The following is a 26,600-nucleotide window of genomic DNA, read 5'->3' as shown; positions in this document are numbered from 1 at the left end:
TTGATCAACATCCAAGTAAAGGTAGATTTTGCTGTAAGGTGTAGTCATTAGGTTTAGGCAGTTTAAACTGGGACCCTGACAGGCTGTAAATAAAAGACAGATTGAAATCAGTGAGAGTGGCTGCACAAATAACACAAACTGTCCTCATGAACAACCTGGACTGAATAGGCCTAATTTTAACCCTGTGTGGGTTCTGCATAAGTTAACATTTCACCAAATGAAGAGAGTTTTAACCCAGCTTACCGCCATCAAGTGTCAAAGCATGAATAGAAAATATCTCAAATATGAATATAGCATGTCACAAAGCTGCCAACTTCCAACTTTAAAAGATGACTGACCAACTTATTAATGGAAAGTGTGTTGGTCATGGAGCTTCTTTTTCTTGTTCCAACTTTAAGTGGTGCCTATTTGTGTTTCCCAGATCTCAGAAAATTTCAGAACTAAAGAGAGGCACAAACTGATGCAAAGAATAAGAAAATACTTTGTCAACGCTGCTTATAGTCAAGGAGAAGGATTCATTTCCATTGCCTCATCACAGATACCCTTCTACGTTCACAGCAATCAAATCACTGTTCATGAACCAATATTCTCCTGATGTCTACTTTGACCTGAGATTCTCTCCTGTTCCCCTGTCATTCACAGAAATATAACCACTCCTCCTTTTCTTCCAGACCGTGTTGGAATCTTCTCTCCTCTTCCTCTGATTTCCCACAGTCCTTTGTTGATGCCCCTTGATATCCAGTCGCTCCCAGACTCCGTCTGTTATGGCCAGATGCTGAAGGCCAACCTGCTCCACAGCAAATCAACCAGGCTGACTAAATTAAATAGGAGAAAGTGATGAAGGGCCTATGCCGGAAATGTCCATTCTCCAGCTCCTCAGATGCTGCCTGACCCGTTGTGCTTTTCAGCACTACACTGTCCCCCTGACTATATTGAATCAGAGAGAAATAGAATGGTACAGCACACAAACAGACCCTTTGGACCAACCCATCCATGTCAAACAGACATTGTAAATTAACATGGTCCTATTTGCCAGCATTTGTCCCATATCCCTCCAAACCCTTCCTATTTATATACCCGCAGATGTCTTTTAAATGTTGTAATTGTACCAACCTCCACCACTTCCTTTGGCAGCTCATTCCACACACACACCTCCCTGTGTGTGAAAATATTGTCCTTTAGGTCCCTTTTAAATCTTTATCTTGTTACCTTAAACCTCCGGTTTTGGACTCCCTACCTTTGAAAGAAGACCATGACTGTTCAGCCTAACTAAGCTCCTCATGATTTTATAAACCTCTGTAAGGTCCCTGGGAAATAGATTCTAAAAATACTAATCATGACCTGCTGTTAAATTTATCATTACCTCAGGGAATGCCGTCCTTCCTGCCCAACACCTGAACTTTGTACCAGCTGCCACTCACCACAGCTCTGGATTAACATTAGGACAAATAAATACTTGTGGACAGTGATCATGTGTAACATTAAATTTTAAAGTGTTCATGAATATATTGGATCTCAATTACAAAATGACAGAAAAAGATTTTTTTCCCCAATTTTGTTCACACCATGTAAATTGAAGGAAGGAGTGTGAGATCCAAATTTCTCAGATTGAAATAGGTTTAAAAACAAATCACTACAAAAGTTAATAATCTTTGTTGAATGTTAAGTGTTTGAAATGGATTTAAAAGGGTCAGAATAATTAAAGTACATGCTTATTGAGAATGAAATTATGACACATGTAATCTTCTAATTCAAAGCTTCACTGAAAAACAACATAGCCATTGAGACTTAAATAATTAACAACCACCAGTGTCGCCTATACAACTTTCTCTGAAATCAACATATTTCAATGTAATTAAAATGTATAGCTGGTCAATGGCTGCTAAAAGTTACACAAGGTCTCTTTGGTAGCCTCTAATTATTCAATGGTAGACACAAATTGTAATTAAAGAGAACTGGGAACAAACAACTTGCAACTGAAGCACTTAGTTACAGTCAATACCTGTATATCAAAGTCACTGCAAGACATTGCAGACTGATAGTTAGTGTACAAGCAATATTATGTATTAGATTCAGAATACTGCACACTTGCAATGATCTAGTGATGTACTCATTAATGAATATCCACTTCATTATACAAAAAAAATCACAAACTTGGTGTCAAACAGTTGTCTTCCCTTTGATCTGAAAGCTCATCGTGTGAGGCAATGTCATGAATTCGCAGTCATGTTTGTAAGCTCTGCTACACCTTATGAAATAACTCCATAGAGGCCGGTATCCCATCACCAAGTCACCCTTTATTCTCATGTGTTTTGTACTTAACACTGGTCCGGTTTCCTCAAAGCTAGCTCTCAGAGTGAACAGAAACACTGACAGTCCTGTTTACATCTGTCAGGACCAGGTTAACAGCCCCAGTTAGGGAACTCATATTCTATGAGGTGCATATGGTTGACCTCATTGTAAACATTACATCGTACTTTAGAACAAGACTTCAACCCATGAAAAGATGCAGCTCCTGTTGTGCTTTACACAGGGAAGGAGTATCACTTGCTCATCTATACGCAGGACTAATAAACCAGCTTTATTTATGGCTCCCCAACAGAGGGAGCAACAGAGAGGGCAATAGAACAAAATGCGCAGAATGCACAATATAGCACAAACCCGCCTGCTTTAAAAAGAATTGTACATTTTTTTAATAAATGGCACATGCACAGAATTTCCCAGAATACAATATGACCATCCCAACAATTGCATATTTGTTTTTACTATAATTACAAACAGACATGTCACTATGTCTAGGGGTATGCAGGATGATGAATTGGTCATGGGAAATACAGGGTTACACGGATAATGTAGGGGGTGGGTCTGGTTGAGAAGCTACTCAGAGGTTAGGATGGACTCAATGGGCCAAATGTCCTTTGTCCATACTGTAGGATTTTATTTGACTTGATTTATTATTTTGAACATGTGGGCGAAGTAGGACGTAGAACTGTAATTCTCTGGGGTGGTGTAGAGGACGGGCATACACCTCCTAGAGCACTGCTGAAGAAGGCCATGCCACCAGACCCCGGTAACATGAGTGGAGGTTGCCATCTTAGTCACTGCCATCTCAACCGGTGTGTAAGAATGACAAGCGATGCCATAGGAAGTTCAATGCCATTCTCTACTCTGCCAGGGTAAGTGCCACATTCATCTCTCTGCAGTTCACATGCACCTTTTCCCTGCTACTATGAGATAGTGAGGGCTACAGATGCTGGAGAAGTCAGAGTTGGTAAAGTGTGACACTGGAAAAAGTACAGCAGGTCAGGCAACATCTGAAGAGCAAGAGAGTCGATGTTTCAGTAATAGCCATGCAGTCCTAATGAAGAGTTATGCCTGGAATATTGATTCACTTGCTCCTTAGATGCTGCTTGGCCTGCTGCACTTTTTCCAGCACCACACTACTACACCTACCTCCTACCAAGGTTCATATTCTATCATTCTTACTATTGCCTGCAACAACTTTTCTCACTTGCTTTCATCACCATTAATCTGTGCACCCCTTCCCCTGCACAGCCCTCCACATATAACCCCTCCTCCTTCCCTGGCCCACACTAATCTCACATTCTGTGTACCCATCATAGCCTCCGCTACTCACTTACTCGGAATACCTCACCATTCCACTCGCAAAAGCAGGAAAAACTCTGCTACTTACTTTCAATTCAGTCAGTCCCTTCTTTTCGGTACAGGTAGATGCAACCCACAATAAAGCAGGAAAGGTCCAGACAGAAAGAGGCGAACCAGACATTCAACTCCTCAGCCCTGGTGTGGAGAGATTCTACAGGGATCACTTCCATAGGGATGTCAATATACCCATGTCAAGCCATCTGAGTCATCACATTCTTCATTCTATAACTCTCACGTTAACTTCATTGTCAATGTCAGTCACTGCATACTGCAACTAACCACGTTCTCTTTTCTCTTGCAAGTGACGCCAACATTTCCACCAGTTCTATAGTAAAATAGCCTGCTCCCCCAGACACCAGCTACTCAAGCCCCAGGGAGCACCCAGCACATCCAGAAGCGCACACTCTGAGGCCTCACTTGGAAGATTACTTTCGAATGGTAGGGAGCACAAACTCATGAATTTGTCAGCTCCACTGCTGGCCCAGGAAGAGATACTTCAGGCTGGTCGGAACACAGAGGGCTGCTGGAGTGCAGGGACCTGTTCAGTGCCACGCAGGAGAGGATCCTGTGGTGTCAGTCATCAGAGACTTTGTCCAGATGCACAGAAAAGCAGACATATATGTGGGACACTAAGGCCCTCACTGTCCAGAAGATGCAGCAGTGCAGAATGATGTGGCCATCTCTCTGCCTCTATGACCAGGTTGGTGCCTACCATGGAGAGCCAGGCCCAGCTTCCTCAGGGGCTGCTGGAGAGGGGCCACAACTACAACACATCGCCCACTCCCAGCCCATTGGTCCTCAGGACTGAAGTTATGGCAAACAGGGGATGGGGAACCTGGTGTGCACTCCAGCTGTCCTTTCCTCGCTCAGGACAGGTCAGGAAAGTCCACTGGTGGTCAGGCCTTTCAGCTCCATGCTGCCTGTCAGCCTCCAGCTCTTGGGGTTGAAGCCAAGGAGGGTTAACTCGCCACTGGCTCGCAGCCCTTCTGTATGTCTTGAAAGATTCCTTACCATCTGCCCTGCTTGCCTGGCCAAACGTTCTTGGTAACCAGGCTCCACTGTAGAGCAGGCTCCCTCTACCCCAGCTAAGGAACCAGGGCTGACACTAAGATACAATGGGAATGAAAGGAAAAAGGAAAATTCAGGGGCGGCATGGTGGCACAGTGGTTAGCACTGCTGCCGCACAGCGCCTGTAGACCCGGGTTCAATTCCCGACTCAGGCGACTGACTGTGTGGAGTTTGCACGTTCTCCCCGTGTCTGCGTGGGTTTCCTCCGGGTGCTCCGGTTTCCTCCCACAGTCCAAAGATGTGCGGGTCAGGTGAATTGGCCAAGCTAAATTGCCCGTAGTGTTAGGTAAGGGGTAAATGTAGGGGTATGGGTGGGTTGCGCTTCGGCGGGTCGGTGTGGACTTGTTGGGCCGAAGGGCCTGTTTCCACACTGTAAGTCTAATCTAATCTAATTAGTGGCACACATTACATTGAACTTCACAATGAAGTTCATTTGTATAAGGTCCATTGTCTTGCCAGTACATTTGTTTCCTTGAGTCTCCGTATAGCCAAGAATATACCAGTGCTAGCATTATACCTCATGTCATGTCCATTCAGGATATATCAATGGGTCAATGTCTGTGTTGAGAGTCTGCTGAGCATCTGGAAGCAAGAGGAACAAAATCTTTCTGACACCATTTCCCTTTATCCTATGACATCTCTATTCTTGCCCTGGCTTCTGAATTCAAAAGAGTTTGTTTGAATGCGGTGGTCAGAGATATCTGTGGCAGAGAGGTGTGCAGCACACAGGGAACATTAATGTCCTCAGGCACTGGGGACTCTTCTGATGAATCAAATGAATTGTGGAAGATAATTCTCACTCAACATTGGAGTCATCTTTGTTTTGTTTAGTGTGCTAGACAAGACTAACACAGACTTAATGGTAGGCAAACATTAATATAAAGTTATTCATACCTCCGTAAAAGAGAAGGATGCGGAAAGGACAATATAGCAAGATAACACAATGATCAGATGGTACATTAAACTGCAGTTTCAACATTTTACTTGCTTGAAAGTAACAAATTGTGAAACTTTATTATTGCACAATAATGTGAGTTGAAGTAGAATGGAAAAGCATGGTGCGATGTAGAGTAGTTCAAAGATGTGCCGGTCAGGTGAATTGGCCACGCTAATTTGGCCATAGTGTTGGGTGCATTAGTCAGAGGGAAATGGGTCTGGGTGGGTTACTCTTCAGAGGTTCGGTGTGGACTCATTGGGCCAAAGGGCCTGTTTGCACACTGTAGGGAATCTAATCTAGCCTAATCTAATCTAATCTTGAAAGGTAACTGCTGCATTTGCAGCAATCAAACTGCAGTCAGACTGTAGCATGTGTTTCAACTCAAACTAGTCACAATATTGGTCCTTTGAAAGACAATGAATATTTTGTATATTAACCCCAACTTCAAGTGCTGATTTTTTAAAATTATCATTAGTAATTTTTTTAATTGGTCAGAGCTGGCATTAAAAAGTTAAATAAGGTAAACTTTAGATTTTTTTGTTTTGAGATTAGTAAAAATTGGCAAATGATATTAGACATTGTTCTGTAAATAGGGCATAAAAGTCGTTTTCAAAATTGTGAAACAGTCATGGTGGTTAACCATATGTGTAGTAATCTTCGAGGAGAAAGTGAGGTCTGCAGATGCTGGAGATCAGAGCTAAAAATGTGTTGCTGGAAAAGCGCAGCAGGTCAGGCAGCATCCAAGGAACAGGAGATTCGTCATTTCGGGCATAAGTCCTTCTTCAGGAATGAGGAAAGTGTGTCCAGCAGGCTAAGATAAAAGGTAGGGAGGAGGGACTTGGGGGAGGGGCGATGGAGAAGCGCATCTCCATCTCACAAAGTGACAATTGACTCAAGATCAAATCTCAACATATCAGCATTTGCATTAATCATTCACAGGAGTAGATCTATTCTTTGAATATAGATTGCTTTTGCCCACACTTCAGTGATAAAACTGTCATTAAAACAATCAAATTAAAGCCATTAAAAGTTCAACAAATGTAATCCAAGTCCCATTCAAGCTCTAGTTACAGGACTGAAGATTATTTATTCTACTGAAGAGCTCCAAACAAAATGTACACAGGGAAATATTCTGTACTTATTACATTTTTCAGAGGAAATCCATCAATAAACATATTTTATTTCTGATGTTTGTGGTTAGAATTAATGAAACTATAGGTTAGGAATAAAATGAATGGTTTACTTTCATTGTGGTTTCTTCAGGATAAAATTTTTCAGGTACATGAAGCTCAACCACATTTTTGTTCTCAATGTATGTATTTTCTTCATATGAAGCAGTTGTCTTCACTTACTTCATTAGCCCCAAGGAATAGATTTGTTTTGTGCTCCTTGTACTTAAGCTTGACTTAGTTGAGAGAGGAAGATAGATGAACTGTTCATTGGCTGGTGCCAGAGCTCTTCTCTCATCATTCATTAGGATGGATGCAAGAACAAAGAGACAATGATCTGTTTGGCATCTTTCTTGATTGCATTGGGGGAATTTATGTACACACTCAGAAGTGGAATGCCAAAATGCCCTTGACAATGTAATTTAAGAGGTTGCTGATTGTCCTTCCTGTTCATGAAAATTCCAAAAACAGATAACTTGTTATGCAAGGGTGTTAGGACACAACTATTATGTTTTATTTGTAGTTTAATAATCTGAAATAGAGGTAATCTTTCTCATTCTATTGGAGAATGTGTTCTAACACTGGACATTACAGTAAAAGTGGTCATGCAGGTGCTGGAAATTTGAAATAAAGAGAGAAAATTTCATAAATATGTAACAGTCAAAATTTGGAAAGAGAAACACAACACTTAATTTCACATCAAATTTCCATTACTCCTGGGAGATTGAAAAAAGGTTTCTGTCTTGCAGATACAATTCGACTAGAGGAAGTGTCATTAAGCTACTGATGAAAGATTAGGAAAAATAAGATGATCAAACGAGGATATATCTACACCATATGTAACTCATACATTCCTATGGAGTTCCATCACTTTCCTTACTTCCATAAACTAATTTATCAATTTTTGAAAATGAATTAATAAAGTTACAATAGTTTTAGTAATGGCATCCCATAAAGCTATCCAAAAAAGATTTTGTAAATCGAAAAATATTTTTATTTATTTCTTATTTTTTGGAACTTGACCCATTGGTTTTCTGGAATGAGACCACAATTGATTTCATTCCATTAATTTTTATGAACTTTGAGTCATAGAGTCACAGAGATGTACAGTATGGAAACAGACCCTTCGGTCCAACTCGTCCATGTCAACCAGATATCCCAACCCAATCTAGTCCCATTTGCCAGCCCTTGGCCCATATCTCTCGAAACACTTCATATTCATATAGCCATCCAGGTGCCTTTAAAATGCTGTAATTGTACTAGCCTCCACCACTTCCTCTGGCAGCTTATTCCATACACATACCACTCTCTGCGTCCCTTTTATATCTTTCCCCTCTCACCCTAAACCTGTGCCCTCTAATTCTGGACTCCCCTAGCCCAGGGAAAAGACCTTCTCTATTTACCCTATCCATGCCCCTCATAATTTTATAAACTTCTATTATAAACCCCTCAGCCTCCCACACTCCATGGAAAACAGCCACAGCGTATTCAGCCTCTCCCTGTAGCTCAAATCCTCCAACTCTGGCAACATCCTGACACCAAGAACTGCTATGTAAGAATCCTACTCATTGACGACAGTTCAGCCTTCAACACTATTATCCCCTTGAGACTGATTGCTAAATTTAGTGATCTCAGACTAAGCCCCACTCTCTGCAACTGGGTCCATAGTTTCCTGACCCACAGGCCACAATCAGTGAAGATTGGGGGCAATATTTCATCCTCACTAACACTCAACACTGGAGCCCCCTAGGGTGCGTACTCAGCCCTCTACTGTACTTATTGTATACCCATGACAGAGTCGTCAAATATCAGACTAATGCCATTTACAAGTTCGCAGATGACAGCAACATAGTCAGTCAAATCTCAGATGGCAATGAAGCCAACTAAGACAGAATGTGGGAGACCCGGAAAAATGGTGCAGTGAGAACAACCTAGCTCTCAATGCCAGCAAAACCGGGCATGCCCCCTACACATTAACAGCACAGAGGTGGAACGAGTGGAGAGTGTCAAGCTCCTGGGAGTGGTCATCCACAACAAGCTTTCTTGGACTCTTCACTGGTTACAAAGGCCCAATAACGTCTCTTCTTCCTCAGGCAGCTGAAGAAATTTGGTATAACGGCGAATACCCTTGCCAACCTTTATAGGTGTGCTATTGAGAGCATTCTGTCTGGATGTATCACTAGCTGGTATGGCAACTGTACCATTCAAGATCGGAGATGGTTAGAGAGAGTGTTGAACTCAGCCTGGACAATCACCAAGGCCATCTACAGAATCCATCTACCAGGTCCACTGTCAAATAAAGTCACCAGCATTCTTAAAATCCATCTCACCCTGGCAATATTTTTCTACAACCTCTACCATCGGGGAGAAGGTACAGAAGTCTGAACACATGCACCAGCCAGTTTCGCAACCGTTTCTACCCTACTGTTGTTGGAATACTGAATGGGCGCTCAAACTCTTAACATTCGCCTGTACTTGTATTTCTGTTTTTGCTGCTGTTTACCTATTATTTATTTTCTATGCTACTTAACTCTGTGATCTGTCTTTATTGCTCACAGGTCAAAACTTTTCACTGTGCCTCAGTACATGTGACAATAAATTAAATTCAATTCAATCCTTGCAAATCTTTTCTGAACCCTTTCAAGTTTCACACCATCCTTCTGATAGGAAGAAGACTAAGATTGCAATATTCCAAAAGTAGCCTAACACGAAGTAACCTGTACCAGAACATGATCTTCCAACTCCTGTACTCAATGCTCTGATCAAAAAAAGGAAAGCATACCAAACGCCTTCTTCACTGTCCTCTATATCTGTAACTCCATTTTCAAGGAACTATGAACCTGCACTTCAAGGTCCCTTTGTTCAGCAACCCTCCCCAGGACCTTACCGTTAAGGGTATAAGTTCTGCTCTGATTTGCTTTCCCAAATTGCAGCACCTCACATTTATCTAAATTAAACTCCATCTGCCACTCCTCAGACTATTCGCCCATCTGACCAAGATCCTGTTGTAATCTGAGGTAATCCTCTTCGTTGTCCACTACACCTCCGATTTTGGTGTCTTCTGCAAACTTACTGACTATACTTCCTATGATTACATTCAATTCATTTATATAAATGACAAAACATAGTTTTGATTCTTGTGACACTCCACTGGTCATAGGCCTCCAGTCTGAAGAGCAACCCTGCTCCACCACCCTGTCTTCTACCTTTGAGCCAGTTATGTATCTAAATGGCTAGTTCTCCCTGTATTCCATGAGGTCTAACCTTGCTAACTAGTCTCCCATGAGGAACTTTGTTAAATGCCTTACTGAGTCTATATAGATCATGTCCACATCTCTGCCCTCATCAATCCTCTTTGTTATTTCTGCAAAAATCTCAATCAAGTTTGTGATGACTTCTCATGCACAAAGCCAAGTTGACTATTCCTAATGACTCCTTGCCTTTTCAAATACATGTAAATCCTATCCCTTACAATTCTCTCCAATAACTTGCCCACCACCAAATGTCAGGCTCACCAGTCAATAGTTCCTGGACTGGTCCTTACCACCTTTCTTAAACAGTGGCATGATGTTAGCCAACATCCAGTCTCTGGCCCCTCACCTGTGATTATTGGTGATACAAATATCTCAGCAAGGGGCCCAGCAATCACTTCCCTAGCTTCCCCCAAAGTTTTGGGGTACATCTGATCAGGTCCTGGGGATTTATCCACTATTATACTTTCAAGACATCCAGCATCCCCTCCTTTGTAATATGGACATATTTCAAGATGTCACCATCTATTTCTCCACATTCCAAATGTTCCATATCATTCTCTGCAGTAGCCATTGATCTACTGTGGCACCACACATAGGCTGCCTTGCTGATTTTTGAGGGGCCAAAGAGTATGATGCTGGAAAAGCACAGCTGGGCAGGCAGTATCCGAGGAGCAGCAGAGTCGACATTTTGAGCGGAAGGAATTTTGATGTCCAGCAGTCCTCACTTTACCCTACCTGATCTTTGAGGGGCCCTATTCTCTCCTTCGTTACCCTTTTGTCCTTAATATATTTTTAAAAATCCTTTGGATTCTCCTTAACCCTATTTGCCAAAGCTATCTCATGTCACCATTTTGCCCTCCTGATTTCCCTCTTAAGTACACTCCTACTGTCTTTATACTCTTCTAATCATTCACTAGATCTCTCCTGTCTCTACCTGACATATGCTTCCTTCTTTTTCTTAACCAAAACCTCAATTTCTCCGGTCACCCGACATTCTCTACATCTACCAGCCCTTTTTTTTCACTCCAACAGGGAATATACTGTCCCTAGACTCTCGTTATCTCATTTTTGGAGGCTTCTCATTTTCCAGCCATCCCTTCATCATGAAGTGCTTCGAGAGACTCATGTTGAGGCATATTGAGACCTTGCTACCCCCCTTACTGGACATCCTGCAGTTCGCATGTCATCCAAATCGCTCAACAGCTGATGCCATTTCCACCATCCTCCATCTGGCCCTCACCCATCTGGAGAAGGTCACCTACATCAGACTACTGTGCATCGACTTCAGTTCTGCATTTAACACTATCATTCTTCAGCACCTGATTGGAAAGCTGAGTCTGCTGGGCTTGAATAACCTCCCTTTGTAACTGGATCCTAGACTTCCTGACTGGGATACCGAAGTCAGCCCACATTGGGAACAGCATCTCCAACACCATCACACAGAGCACAGGGCTTCCCAGGGCTGTGTGTTCAGTCCACTGCTGTTCACCCTGCTGACACACAACTGTGTAGTGATGCACAGGTCCAATCACATCATCACGTTCGCTGATGATATAACTGTCGTGAGTCTCATCAGCACGAGCGACAAGTCAGCATACAAAGAGGAGATGCAGCAGCTAACAGACTGGTGCAAAGCCAACAATCTGTCTCTGAACATGGACAAAATGAAAGAGATGGTTGTTGCCTTCAGGAAGGCACAGAGCGACCACTCTCCATAGAGATCGTGAAGAGCACCAAATTTCTTGGCGTACACCTGGCGGAGAATTTCATCTGACCCCTTAGCACCAGATCCATAGCCAAGAAAGTCAAGCAGTGTCTCTACTTTCTGTGTAGGCTGAGGAAAGCCCACCTCCCAACCCTCATCCTCATCATGTTCTACAGAGGGTACATTGAGAATATCCTGAGCTGCTGCATCACTGCCTCGATCGGGAATTACACCGTCTCGGATTGTAAGACCCTAGAACGGATAGTGAGGACAGCTGAGAGGATCATCGAGGTCTCTCTTCCCTCCATTACAGACATTTAGTCCACATCCAAAAGGCTAAGAGCATTATGGAAGTCCTCACACACCCCTCACTCAAACTTCTATCCTTCCTGCCATCTGGCAGAAGATACCGGAGCTTTCGATCTCTCACAGCCAGACTGTGCAATAGTTTCTTCCCGTAAGCCATCGGGCTCCTTTACACTGTATGATCAAACTCTTTTTCATCTGAAATACTTTGCACAACTTTGAATTGCTGCTAGAAAAACGTGTATTATTTATCATTCTTCTATTACACTGTAACTTGTGTATTTTGCACTATATACCATGTAAAATTGTGTAGTTTATGCTGTCCATGTAGCACCCTCGGTACTGGAGGGTCCCTATCTCGTTTTTACTGTTATATATGGTAGAAATGACAAATAAAAGCTACTCTACTCTACTCTACCTGCGAACATTTACCTCCAATCAGCTTTTGAAAGTTCTTGCTGAATACCATCAATATTAGCCTTCCTCCAATTTAGAACTTCAACTTTTAGATCTGGTTTATCCTTTTCCATCACTATTTTAAAACTAATGATTGGCCCCAGAGTGCTGCCCACTGACACCTCAGTCACCTGCCCTGCCTTCTTTCCCAAGAGTATGTCAAGGTTTGCACCTTCTCTAGTGGGTACACCCACATCCTGAATCAGAAAATATTCTTGTACACACTTGATAAATTCCTCTCCATCTGAACCCTTAACACTATGGCAGTACCAGTCTATATATGGCAAGTTAAAATCCCCTACCATATCCATCCTATTATTCTTACAGTTAACTGAAATCACCTTAGAAATTTGCTTCACAATTTCCCACTGACTATTAGGGGGTCTATAATAGAATTCCAATAAGGTGGTGATGATTACTTTCTTATTTCTCAGTTTTATCCAAATATCCCAGAATATCCTTCATAAGTACAGCAGTAATAATATCCCTTATCAAAAGTGCCACTCCCACTCCTCTCTTGCTCCCCTTTCTATCCTTCCCACAGCATTTGTGTCCTGAAACATTAAGTTGCCAACAAATTCTGCCTTAGCCGGTTGTTTTTTCTTATCATTACTAAAATGACCTTGTTTTAGCTTCTGCTTCTTTTTTTTTGTCAGAAGTCACACAACACCAGGTTATAGTTCAACAGGTTTATTTTTAATCAAAACTTTTGGAGCACAGCTCCTTCATCAGGTGAAGTGAAGGGAAGCACACAGGCTCAGAATTTATATGCAGAGCGATAATGGCAAGGTAATTCCAGGTAATTCAGAGTGTCAGAAGATAAACATAAACGGTGTGAGCGAAGTGTCGACGGGCTGAATAACAAATCTTTGCAGGTAATCAAAAGGGTCAAACGGTATGAGTAAAGTGTCAACGGCTGAACAGAAAGTGAAGGGATGACCAATTAATATTTCCAAAAGTATCAAAAATAGGATGGTGCTGGAGACAAACCAAATGACTGGAGTAACATGATCAGTGTAAGAGTCACTTGACAAGTTCTAATCGAAGTAACAAGTAATCCAAAAGTGTACAAACTAATTTAGGTAGATGATAACTTACCAAGGTGATGGTGTCAAAACTTAACAGTAAGGAAGATTGTACAAACACAGAACAGAATGACCTGGTTACAAGTAGCATGACACGAACCCAAGATCATGGTTGAGGCCATTTTCATGGGTACCGAACATGGCTATCAGCTTCTGCTTGGCGATTCTGCATTCTTGTGTATCTTGAAGGCCACCTTGAAGGATGCTTACCTGAAGATTGGAAGCTGAATGCTCTTGACCACTGAAATGTTCCCTGACTGGGATGGAACACCCCTGCCCAGTGATTGCTGCAGTGTTCACTGTTGTTGTTAGTGTCTGCATGGTCTTGCTGATCTCCCAGGCCTCGGGGCCGCTTTTCCTACAGAACATAAGATAGGCAACAGTGGCCAAGTCATATGAGTATCTGCCATGTACTTGGCAGGTAGTGTTCCCAAGTGACATGATAGTATCCATGTCGATGATCTAGCATGTCTTGCAGAGGTTGCAGTGGCAGGGATATGTGGTGCTGTGGTCACTGTTCTCCTGAAGGCTGGATAGTTTGCTGCAAACCATGGTCTGTTTGATGTGAGGCAGCTGTTTGAAGGAGAGAAAACTCAGTCACATTAGGGAGATTTAAACAATCCTTGGATAAGCACATTGATGATGATGATGGGATAGTGTTGGGGGGTGGAGGGAGCTTTGATTAGTTCACAGGTCAGTGCAACATTGAGGGCCGAAGGGCCTGTTTCGCACCGTATTGTTCTATGTTCTATGTGGAGCTGTAGGGATGGCTTTGGTGAGATGTACGTTGTCATCGATGACATGTCGAAGGCTGCACAGAACTTAACATAGTTTTTCTGCTCCAGGGAAATACTGAACAACAAAAGGTTCTCCATTGGTCATATCCCGTGTCTGTCGTCAGAGGAGATTGTTGCTGTTTTTTGTTGAGGTATGTCAGAACTGGTGATCGATGAGTTGAGCATCATATCCTGTTCTTCTGAGGCCATCTTTCAGCATCTGAATGCACCTGCTGCATTCCTCCTCATCTGAGTAGATCCTGCTATGACACCATCACCTTGATAAATTATTATCTAGCTACCTCAATTAGTTTGTACAATTTTGGATTACTTGTTACTTCGGTTAGACCCTTGTCATGTGACTCATATCTATCATTTTATTTCAGTCATTTGGTTTTTCTATAGCATCATCTTATTTTTGATTTTTTTGTAAATATTAAATCGGTCATCCTTTCATTTCCTAGTCATCTGTTAACACTTGACTCATACCGTTTGACCCTTTTGATTACCTGCAAGGACCTGTTATTCAGCCTGTTGATACTTTGCTCACACCATTTATGTTTACCTTCTGACACTCTGAATTACCTGGAATTACCTTTCCATTATCTCTCTGCATATAAAATCTGTGCCTGTGTGCTTCCTTCCACTTCACCTGATGAAAGAGCAGCACTCCAAAAGTTTGTGGTTTCAAATAAACCTGTTGGACTACAAACGTGTGACTTCAGACTTTGTCCACCTAAGTCCAATAGCACCACCTGCACATTTTTGTTGATATCTCCTCTCACCATACTATTCAGTGTTTCTATTCACTTTGTGTTTTATTCATATTTCTGCCTGTTCTTTCCTCAGATTTGTTTGTGATCTGCCTGAATGACCCATCCTGAAAGCACAACTATAAGGACCTAAGAAATAGTTCACTTGCATGACAGCAGTCAACGTGGACTCCTCAAATAACCTTCTTTTCCTGTTTCATGGCTGCCTGATAATCTGGCTGAAATTTGAAACTTGTCAGATTGGGACCTGAGACATCAGCCATGTCTCACTAAACTAGTAATTCACAGAAGAATTCAGTGCATCAGATTCATCTCAAACCAAAAATGATTCTCAACTTAAAAAGCTACTGGTAATTCTCTCAATATTAAAAATAAATTATTTTGATACAGTTTGACAATGGTCATTTCAACACATGGGATATCAGCCATCCTAACCTTTTTGAATTCATTCTTGAATTGTGAGCTCCCAAAATGCCATTAGACAGGGAATTTCAGGATTTTGATCTAATGACACTGAAGGTACAGTCAAGTATCTAAGGATGGCTAGTGACTTGGAAAGGAATTGCATCAGGTTAGAGTTCACACGCATCGCTAAGATTGTCTTTCTGGATGGTGGAACTCATGGGTTTGGGATGTGCTGGCTGTAGTTAGAATATAGTGGAGAATACAAAAGGTTGAGGACTTGGATGCTTACGTCAGTCAATGATGTACCAATTAAATTTATTGTGTTACTTTTAATAGTATGGACCTTCTTGAGTGTTGTTATATCTATGTCCATCCAGATAAGTGCAGAGTATTTCATCACACTCCAACTTGGGTTTTGGTGAAGATAGTGATGGTGATTTGCGGAGTTAGGAAAGAAACAAGTCACACAGGGTGATCTGCCTCAAACTTAGAATATTTATCTAGAATTTTTATCAGTGTAATTCTGGTCAATAGTGCTCATCAGGGGTTTGTTGATGAAGGCCCTGATGATAGTCATGGTGTTGAATATCAAAGGGAAGTGGCTAGTATCGCTCTCTAATCTTGAAGATGATGATTACCTCACATTTATATGACATGAACATTACTGCCCATTTTGATCAGAGAATCTTAAACACAAAAGGTTGGTTTGCCATCTCTGTGTTAGCTGTATAGACTCAAATTCCAGCTTTTTCACAGAACTCTGCAACATTGTCCTTTTCAAGAACATGCTCAAGTCCTTTTCACAAATTCCTCTGGAATCTGATTGCAACGCTGTTTCAGGTACTGCTCCACATTTTACCATCTTGTGGAAGAAATGTCCCCTCATTTCCCCTCTGTGCTTCTTTTATGTTTACACCCTTTGATTACTAATCCGTTTGCCAGATGAAATAGGTTCCATCTCTGTGCTTTATTAGAATCCTTCATAATTTTGAATCCATTAGTCTTCCCTAAACATTCTTTTTCTAAAGCTGAAAAATTCCAGCTATTCCCATTTCTGGACATAAACTCCGTCATTCTTGGTAAAATCTTAATTAACCTTGTCTGTGTCATGTCCCAGGTCTTGATGCCCTTTGGTACACAGAATTGTAAACAATATCCCAGTTGATGGCTAAGCACAGATTTGTAAATATTGAGCATCATTTCCTTTGTTTTAAATTTATTGGCAGATGTAGGTTTCACTTACTAAGCCAGTGTTTATCGGCCATCATAAGTGCCCTTAAGAAGGTTAGCTGCTTTCTGAATTGCTGCAGTTCATTTGCTGTAGTTATGTTCACAATGCCATTAGGGAGGAAGATCCATGATATTGACCCATCAGCGCTAAAAGAACAGTAATTTATCCACAAGGTAAGATTGTGAATGGCTTGGAGGGGAACACATGGTGGTGCTCCTTTGTAGCCACTGCCCTTGTCCTTCTGTGTCCTAATGATCACAGTTTTGAAAGATGCTTATAATGAATCTTGGTGAATTCCTGCGGTGCATCTTTTGTGTTGAACACTCGCATTTAGCCTCATTTATGCTTTGAATATTGAACCTGTGAAACATATCTATTTCAGTCTCATCTTATTTGCTGACTGCTGAACCTTTACAGCATGTTTGTGGAGCGGTTATTCAATGCTCTTTGCTCTCACTTGTTGAGTGTTTCCCGGCTGGGACTTCCATCTTTCCATTTGATGACTGCTTGTTATTTGTGTTAACAACAAAAATTCCTACTGTACTCCAAACATAAGGTGTTTCAAAGGATACCATTGGGTGGCAGATCATGGTTAGATAAAACAGGGGAGCAATGGAATGAGGACTGGAGGAAGCAAATCAGAAGAAAGAGAAATCATGGTCCAAGAGGAGGGACTGTAGATGGTTCTTAAGGAAAGGATAGTGACACTGAGGGAAGATGTTCAGACATGTTGCAGGGTGGCTGCAGGACCAAGCATGAATGGTGAAATGAAATAGAGAGAATGAAATCATCATAAAGGTGAGGGAGGAAAGGAGGATGTATATTTTGACAAGAATCTCAGGTACAGCTTTGGGAGAAAAAGATTTACAGATGAGAAATGGATTTCTAAGGCAACAGGGGAAGGGTGAAAGGCAGCAGTATCCTTGAAAGAGGAAATGGAATAAATGGAGAGATTTGATGATGAAAGACACACTGCTATCACTGGCATTTTGATCAGAGCAGATAGAACAAAGTATAGCCACACCGGGAGCTTTCAGTGAGGAGGCAGTAAATTAAATGATCCGTTCTTTTCTTCTACCCTTAATAGTGCTGAACCTAAATTTAGTTTTTATTTTTATTCATTTTATCTCTGAAGCTATGTTGTGCATTTATCCCAAAATCCTCTACTTGACTGGTTTTTAAACGATTCACAACAATTCTCTTTATTGTTAGGGGGGTGTGTGTGTGTGTGTGTGTGTGTGTGTGTGTGTGTGTGTGTGTGTGTGTGTATATTGTGAACCATACACCACGGTATATGGTTGACAATACACACACACACACACACACACAGATTCACAACCCCACACACACACAGATTCACAACCCCACACACAGACACACAACCACACATACAGACACAAACAACCACATAACCACACACACAAATCACACAGGGGAAGAAAGAGAGAGAAACAATGGAAAAGAAGAAAAAGAGAAAAGGTTATGACATTAATTAATTAATTGACATAAATTTAAGTCCAATACGTCCTTGCCCAATTACCATGCAGGAAGGATGGTGGTGTAACGGTAATATTACTGGACTAGCAATACAATCAATTTTCTGGGGACACTGATTTGATTCCCAACATGGCAGTTGATGAAAGTTGGATTCAACTAATAAAAAAATCTAGAAATTAAAATTAGTCTAATGGTAATTACTGTTTAAAAAGACACTCACCCAGTTCACAAATGGCCTTTAGCAATGGAAGGAGGAGAAAGTGTGGTCTCCAGCATCTGCAGTCCTGAGTTGAAAAGTATGGTGCTGGAAAAACACAGCAGGCCAGGCAGCATCCGAGGAGCAGGAGAATTAACATTTCAGGCATAAGTCCTGAAGAAGGGCTTATGCCCGAGACATCGATTCTCCTGCTCCTCGGATGCTGCCTGGCCTGCTGTGTTTTTCCAGCACCACACTTTAGCAATGGAAGTCTGCCGTTCTTACCTGATCTAGCCTATGTATTACTCTGGACTCACAACAAGGTGGTTGACTCCTAACTGCCTGCTGGGTAATTAAGGATGGATAATAAATGCTGATGTAGCCAGTGGTGCCCACATCCCACAACATACATTTTTAAAATGTGAGTTCTTGCAGTTGGCTGATCTGGTAGAACTTTTTTTGTACAAACTCAGATATAGGTGGATTCCTATCAAGGCCCAGGAATATATTTCTTGTAGGATGGGAAATTACTTCACTTTTCAGGTGAAATAGAGCAATGAAATTTCAAGGGAGATTGAGCCTTTTTGATGCAGGCCTAGCTGAGTCTGGAATTGCTTTTCTTGTTTTCTGACTGGGTATAGAAAGGAAAGTAAAAGAGAAGTCAAGATAACCTTTGATGTATCTTATTTAAAAAAGCTGTGTTTTGTAGCAGTTAACTGTGGGGCCATTGGTATTATCTCAGACAAAGAGTTTTGATAGCTACCCCTTTCATTTAGAATTGGTTAGTATTGACGTTTTGTCTGCCATTCTTTTGTGTTGGTTTGACTGGAATATGTATACAATACCAACAGTCTGGCATTCCAGGAGATCAATAAGAGTTTTTGTCCCATTCTTATTACTGATCAGATCGAATTTAAAATAATGGAGAAAGGAATTCCTATGACAGGGATAAGGTAAAAGAAACACACACAAGTGAGAACCAAGATGAATGCAGAAGATTTAGAGACGATATGAAAAAGTGTATTCAAGAAGCAAGGCAAGAACAGTTTACGAGAAAGGTCTCGCGGCTAACATTAAGGAAAATCCCAAATTCTTCTACAAGCACAGCAATAGTAAAAAAAAGATGTTAAAAGGCTGATTAGGGACCAAAAACAGATTTACTTATATAGGCAAGAGATATGGCTGAATTTTGGGAAATGTTAAATGATATAATGTGGGTAACTATGTTATACTGAGTATAGAAATAGTTGTTATTTATTTATTAATGAATAAATATTTTAGAGAGGGCTAATCATTCATAAAATAAATCAACTTACTAAAAACCACAACATTCTGTTTAAATGTTTGAGTCTTCCTAATCCGATCTCTTTAATTAAACATTTATTTATACAAAGCAATTTGATCTTGCTTTTAAAACCGATTCCTGTGTATTTATTTGCATGAGCTTCTCTTTATTTAAACAATTTTGCTGTATTTATGCAGCAATTTATCTGCTCTTTCCTCAAAATATTTAATATATTAGATGGCATGGTGTATCCCCATGCTCATTAAAATGAACATGTTTGCACTAAATTAGTTTCAACATATAAAGGGTCATAAAGAATTTAATTGCTTCAGGATTTGCCATGCAGTGAAAGAAAAGATAGGTGTTTGATTTAAGATACTGCCAGACTCCAGACTTGCTAGGACCTTTGTCACTGAATCAGAGTTTATGGGTTCATAGTCCCACTATGAGCAGGTGATCTGTGCTGGTTCTTCAGGTCAGGAGACAGGGAGTGGAGCTCTATTGGGATGCCTTCTTATTGGATGAGACATTAAACTGTCAAGGCTTTCTCAACATCTCAAAATGGGAATTTAATTCTTCTATCGCAGTCATTGAGCATGTAATTGGATAATTTCATTAAATGCATATTCCAAGTGCATTCAAAGACACAAAAGGTTAAAAAAAAATCGTCACGTATCCAACTTAGCTCCTGAAAGATTGAATCAAACAAAGTCAGCTTCACTGGACTCTTGCACCAAGATGACCAGTGTTGAATATCATCATCACCAGGACAATGTCAATAACTATGATGCCAAAATATATGGCCTCATGGAATAAAACTCAGGAGTCTTCATTGCCTGACAGAACAACCAAAGTCACAACCTTAAAGAAGACATTCCAGCAGCTTAATGCTGACTCAAAGAGGCAAGTTCAAAAGATTACAATGGAAAGAGAAAACCCAAGAGATCTAACAATATGCTGACCACCAGGACATACAAAGCTTTATTTGAAGCCACAGGGCCATCAATTGACTAAGGTCAAATTGACAAAGTTCTCTTCATTTATAGCATGGTGATTCTCTTCTTAATGACAACAATGTCATTTGTCAATGCTGGAATGAATATTCTGAATAACTCACCATTCGTGAATCCATCATTGCCACTGATAAAACTTGCCAGACTACCAATAGAACATAGAACATTACAGCGCAGTACAGGCCCTCGATGTAGTGCCGACCTGTCATACCAATCTGAAGCCCATCTAACCTACACTATTCCATTTATGTCCATATGCTTGCCCAATGACAACTTAAATGTATTTAAAGTTGGCAAATCTACTACCGTTGCAGGCAAAGCATTCCATACCCCTACTACTCTGAGTAAAGAAACTACCTCTGACATCTGTCCTATATCTATCACCCCCTCAATTTAAAGCTATGCCCCCTCGTGTTTGCCGTCACCATACTTGGCAAAAGGCTGTCCCTGTCCACCCTATCTAACCCTCTGATTATCTTATATGTCTCTATTAAGTCACCTCTCAACCTCCTTCTCTCCATTGAAAACTGCGTCAAGTCCCTCAGCCTTTCCTTGTAAGACCTTCCCTCCATACCAGGCAACATCCTAGTAAATCTCCTCTGCACCCTTTCCAAAGCTTCCACATCCTTCTTATAATGCGGTGACCAGAACTGTACACAATACTCCAAGTGCGGCTGCACCAGAGTTTTATACAGTTGCAGCATAACCTCATAGTTCCGGAACTCAATCCCTCTATTAATAAAAGCTAAAACACTGTATGCCTTCTTAACAACCCTGTCAACCTGGGTGGCAACTTTCAAGGATCTGTGTACATGGACACCAAGATCTCTCTGCTCATCTACACGACCAAGAATCTTACCATTAGCCCGGTACTTTGCATTCCGGTTACTTACCTCACACTTGTCCGCATTAAACTCCGTTGGCCACCTCTCAGCCCAGCTCTGCAGCTTTTCTCTGTCTCTCTGTAACCTACAACATCCGTCGTCACCATCCACAACTCCACAGACCATAGTCTGTAAATTTACTAACCCATTCTTCTACGCCCTCATCCAGATCGTTTATAAAATTGATGAACAGCAGTGGACCCAACACCAACCCTTGCGTTACACCATTAGTAACTGGACTCCAGGATGAACATTTCTCACCCTCTGGCTTATTTCAGCAAGCCAATTACTGATCCAAACTGCTATTTTTCCACAATCCCATTCCTCCACATTTTGTACAATAGCCTACTGCGGGGAACCTTATCGAACACCTTGCTGAAATCCATATGCACCATATCAACCAGTTTACTCTCATCTACCTGTTTGGTCACCTTCTCAAAGAACTCAATAAGGTTTTGTGAGGCACGACCTTCTCTTCACAAAACTGTGCTGATTATCCCTAATCAAATTATTCTTTTCTAGATGATCATAAATCCCATCTCTAATAACCTTTTCCAACACTTTACCAACAACTGAAATAAGGCTCACTGGTCTATAATTACTAGGGTTGTCTCTACTCTCCTTGAACATGGGAACACATTTGCTATCCTCCAGTCTTCTGGCACTATTCCTGTAGACAATGACAATTTAAAGATCAATGTCAAAGGCTCGGAAATCTCAGTAGAATCCACGAGTGAACCACCATCACATGGAAGAATTGCAACAAGCAATCAAATGGATGCAAAACAAATCACACAATAGAAGCAGAAATATCTCAATTGGTTCTTCAGTTCTGCTCTGCCATTCAATAAGATCATGGCTGATTGGAGTTTTGCACATTCCTATTTATCCCTGATAAACTTGCATCCACCTTTTTTTATTGAGAACCTACCTCGGCCTAAAAATATTTAAAGAATCTACTTCCATTGTCTTTTGAGCAAGAGAGTTCCAAAGACCAATGACCACCTGTAAGGAAAAACATCTTTATGATACAAGCAGTTATTAATGATTTTGAAGTTGTGACCCCTCATTTTTGAGTCTTCCAAAAGAAGAATTATCCTTTCAACATTCACCCTGTCAGGACGCTTCAGGACTTTATATACTTCAACCAATTCACCTTTTACTCTTCTAAACTGCGTTGACAAATAAGAAATAAGAAATTCCACCAAGTCACCTGGATTCAATGAGAGGACCATCAAGCAAATGCTGGTGCCCGTCTTGAACTGCACTCCATAAGCATTCAGGCAGTCCACCTAAGAAACTTATGTGGACTAGACACTGTGTGCAGATTCTGGATCAGTGGTGCTGGAAGAGCACAGCAGTTCAGGCAGCATCCAACGAGCAGAGAAATTGACGCTTCGGGCAAAAGCCCTTCATCAGGAACACTGTGTCCAGATAGCTGACAACCAAGATCCCCACTAGTTCGTGTTTTCTCAAATCTCAATTAACCAATATTCAGACAGAGGACAAAGAGAACATTTCACAAACATTCTGAAACTACCCTTGAAACACAGCAGCATTCACATTGAGAGCTTACCAAGTGTTCAGAACAGCAGTAAGTTCTTCATCAAGCTGCATTATGCTCAGGGTCCCAGTGCCTTAATGATCAGACTGAACCATGGCAGACAAGGGAAGAAAAGGAGGCAAATCCATCCGCCTGAATCCTATTACCTCATGGGCCAACCTGCTCCACATTTGTATAGGTCATATGTTGTGAATCAGCCTATACAAATCACAAAGGCCATGGCAAAAACTTGCAATCCTGAATAAATGTCATCCTCAAAGCAAGGACAGCCACTGATGACAAGATTAAGAAATCTATCTGCTTCCCAGGACAATACTAAAAAGTCCCATGGCATTACTTCAAAGAATAAGAGGTTCTTAAGTTTCCTGTATAATGTTTATCATCAACCAACTTTATTTAAAAACAAAGATTGTTAAGACATTGCTGCTGTGGGACTTTGCTGTGTGAAATTAGCTGCTGCATCTCTTATTTACCAACAGTGATTACACTTCAAAAAATATTTGATGTGCTTTGGGATGCCCAAAGGCCATGAGAAACATTATATAAATGCAAGTCAAAGCCTTCAGCAAACTAGTGCTCATTATAGATCTTGTGGTATCAAGATAATGTCCTTATCTCTGGGCTAGAAGGTCCAACTGCTCCAAAGGTTGATTAAACGTATCTATAAATGTATGTCCTTTCTTTCTTAATATTTATACACTATACTTCATTATTTCTCACATTAAATGTCATAAAGCTTTAATGAAATGTGCTACAACCAATGCATGGATTAAAATACAGCAATTCTTTTCATTTAAAACTCTGATGCTCCAAACATACATTCAGTTCTCAAAATCAGAGAGTTTGTACCAAAATATGCACATTTACAGACCAGTATATTCTCCAGAGTAACAACTTGTGGATATGACTCTGGAATAGAAGACAGACTGTTAAGGCAGTTGCTCCTTAATTAGTTAAAATCTCCCTTTTTCAATACAGGAGATCATGCTTCCGGGCAAGAGTACAATGACCTTTCACAATACCACTTCCAAATTCTAATAGCATTGTAAGTATTTATGGCCCATCTATGCATTAATGGCTGCCTCTGTCAATTTGTGTATGAAATATATAATCTATTAATAATCTATAATACATTTTTAAATCATTTATTAGTACAAGGAACGTAAACACAAGCCAGAACAATTTACATGAGACTGCTAAACAGGACTTTGGATACAGATTTAATGTTATTTATAATGGTTGACAGACATACCTGTTAAATTCTGAACCTGGGTTTTGTTAGAATGATAGAATGACTTATCCAGCAGTTGAATAGCAAGTAGATATACCCTATCAACAGTGCGGGGAGGCCTGATGGAATTAAATGCAAGCACTTATTTGGCAATTGTCAAGCCTTCCCTGTGAATTGGGCTGCCAGCAATGAAAGTCTGAAAAACTGCAGGTTAGGGCAGGGGGTTATCTTTTAGCTGCCATTCTCTTGCCTGAAACCAGGTCTCTGAATTGGCCACAGAGTGTTTGTTGGCAATTGACCCCTTTTCTACTCTGTCCCTTTCCCCAAATCTCTCACCACCTACCATCTACCTAGGATGTTAAGAACAAACCTGATGTGTTTAGCTGGACAGATTTCTGAGGCAACTGGAGGCCTGTGCTGCCTTCCTTTAGTCTCTCAGTCTCGAGGAAATTGTGATGGGCTCAAGAATAATGGGCTTTAATTAAACTCATTAATGAGCCTAACCACCATCTTGTTGCTGATAGCTTGGAATCCCCTGCCAGCCTCTTCCCCTCTCTGACCTAATTCCGACAGGCTTTATCATTGACACAATGCAAGGCCTAGACTACAATTATTGGGCCTGTTTGCCATGATTTCCATTGTACAGGGCTGCATAAAACCCAGACCATGCAGTGGACTGGGGAATCTTTACTGACCATTTAGAATTCTTGACCAACATTCTGGCGTGAGGATGAAAAATCTATTTTGGAAAGATACATTATATTTTTATTTCAACATCTGCCCAAAGGGAGAGCTGTAATGCTGTAAAACAGTACTTCTGTGATGTGATTTCTGCTCTACCAACCCACAGGAGGCACCATAACAACATCTGAAATCCTCCAGTACATGCAAAATGAGAATTTACAAAGAACATCAAAACATGGAAAACCTTGGAAATTTTTAATCAAGTCTTTCTACATGATATCTATGATGAAAGATGAAGAATTCTCGATCACTGCTAATTGTTTTAAATTAGCCAAGATCTCATGGACTATGCCCAGAGAAGGCAAAATATGGGATACATCAAGGAATAAAGGCAATCACAGATATTTGGATGGATCAGTCAATAGGGATGTCAGTAATAGGCTGTGAAATAAAATCATAGAATTCCAATAGTGCAGAAAGACAGCCATTTGGCCTATCAAATGTGCAACAACCGTCTAAAGGGCACACAACCCTAGCCTCCACCCCCACCTTATCCCTGCAACCCCACATTTACCATGGCTGGTCTACCCAGCTTTAACATAATTGAACTGTGGAAGGAAACCGGAGCACCTGGAAGAAACAGGGAGAACATGCAAGCTCCACACACCATTACGTAAGGCTGGAATCTAACCTGGGTCCCTGACATGAGACAGCAGTACTAACCATTATGCTACCATGCTATCCTCACTGTGGAACATCAGAATTCAAGTGGCTGGATTTTAACATGTAGACCTGTTTTCAACATGGCTGGCTAATGGGTTAGGAATCTGAACATTTGAAGGGGAGACTTTCCCAGGACTTGCTAACACGTGGCACAAGCATTCCACATTCAGGTTTCCTAAGCAATTGGTGCAAGCAAAAATTGATGATGACCTACACAAGACTGTTTCCACTTGGGGTCCAGTTGGGGCCACAATTTATCTGTTCTGAGAGTCAGTGCACAGGCTAGAACTCTTGGAAAGGAGTAACAGTCTATCAATATATGCCCACCCTGACATCCCTCTGATTCTCTGAGGCACACCTAGAGGTTGCATGTGAGAAAGAACATTTTATTCACATTGGTCTGCAGATAAAGGTTAGCAACTGTAAGCTCACAGACATGGCAGATGGATCCAAAGCAGATCAACAGCAGGGGTGTGGCCACATGGCCCTGGATACAATGTGGATTGAGGCGACCTTGTGGAGGCAAGAAGGTTGAGTGACATACCATTTTCAATCTCAAACTTCTCACTAGACACCTACCGTTATTTCCAGCACAACACTCATCAGACCAAATGATTCTCTTTGTCAAGGCATCAACTTACATTTCCCATCCGAATCGTCAACACAGCTATCCACTTCCTTATTACTTTCCC

The 26,600-nt window shown here is 41.1% G+C and overlaps 1 protein-coding gene across 1 annotated transcript in view; it reads right to left on the bottom strand.

The window, feature by feature from the left end:
* The window catches only part of mdga2a (MAM domain containing glycosylphosphatidylinositol anchor 2a), a 924,938-nt gene that overhangs the window by 576,766 nt on the left and 321,572 nt on the right, over positions 1–26,600 (bottom strand). The window lies entirely within an intron of this gene.

Source organism: Hemiscyllium ocellatum, chromosome 8 (assembly GCF_020745735.1).
Source record: "Hemiscyllium ocellatum isolate sHemOce1 chromosome 8, sHemOce1.pat.X.cur, whole genome shotgun sequence".
Taxonomy (NCBI): Eukaryota; Metazoa; Chordata; class Chondrichthyes; order Orectolobiformes; family Hemiscylliidae; genus Hemiscyllium; species Hemiscyllium ocellatum.
Note: the sequence above shows the minus strand (reverse complement) of the source record. Positions and strands in the feature narration are given on the sequence as shown.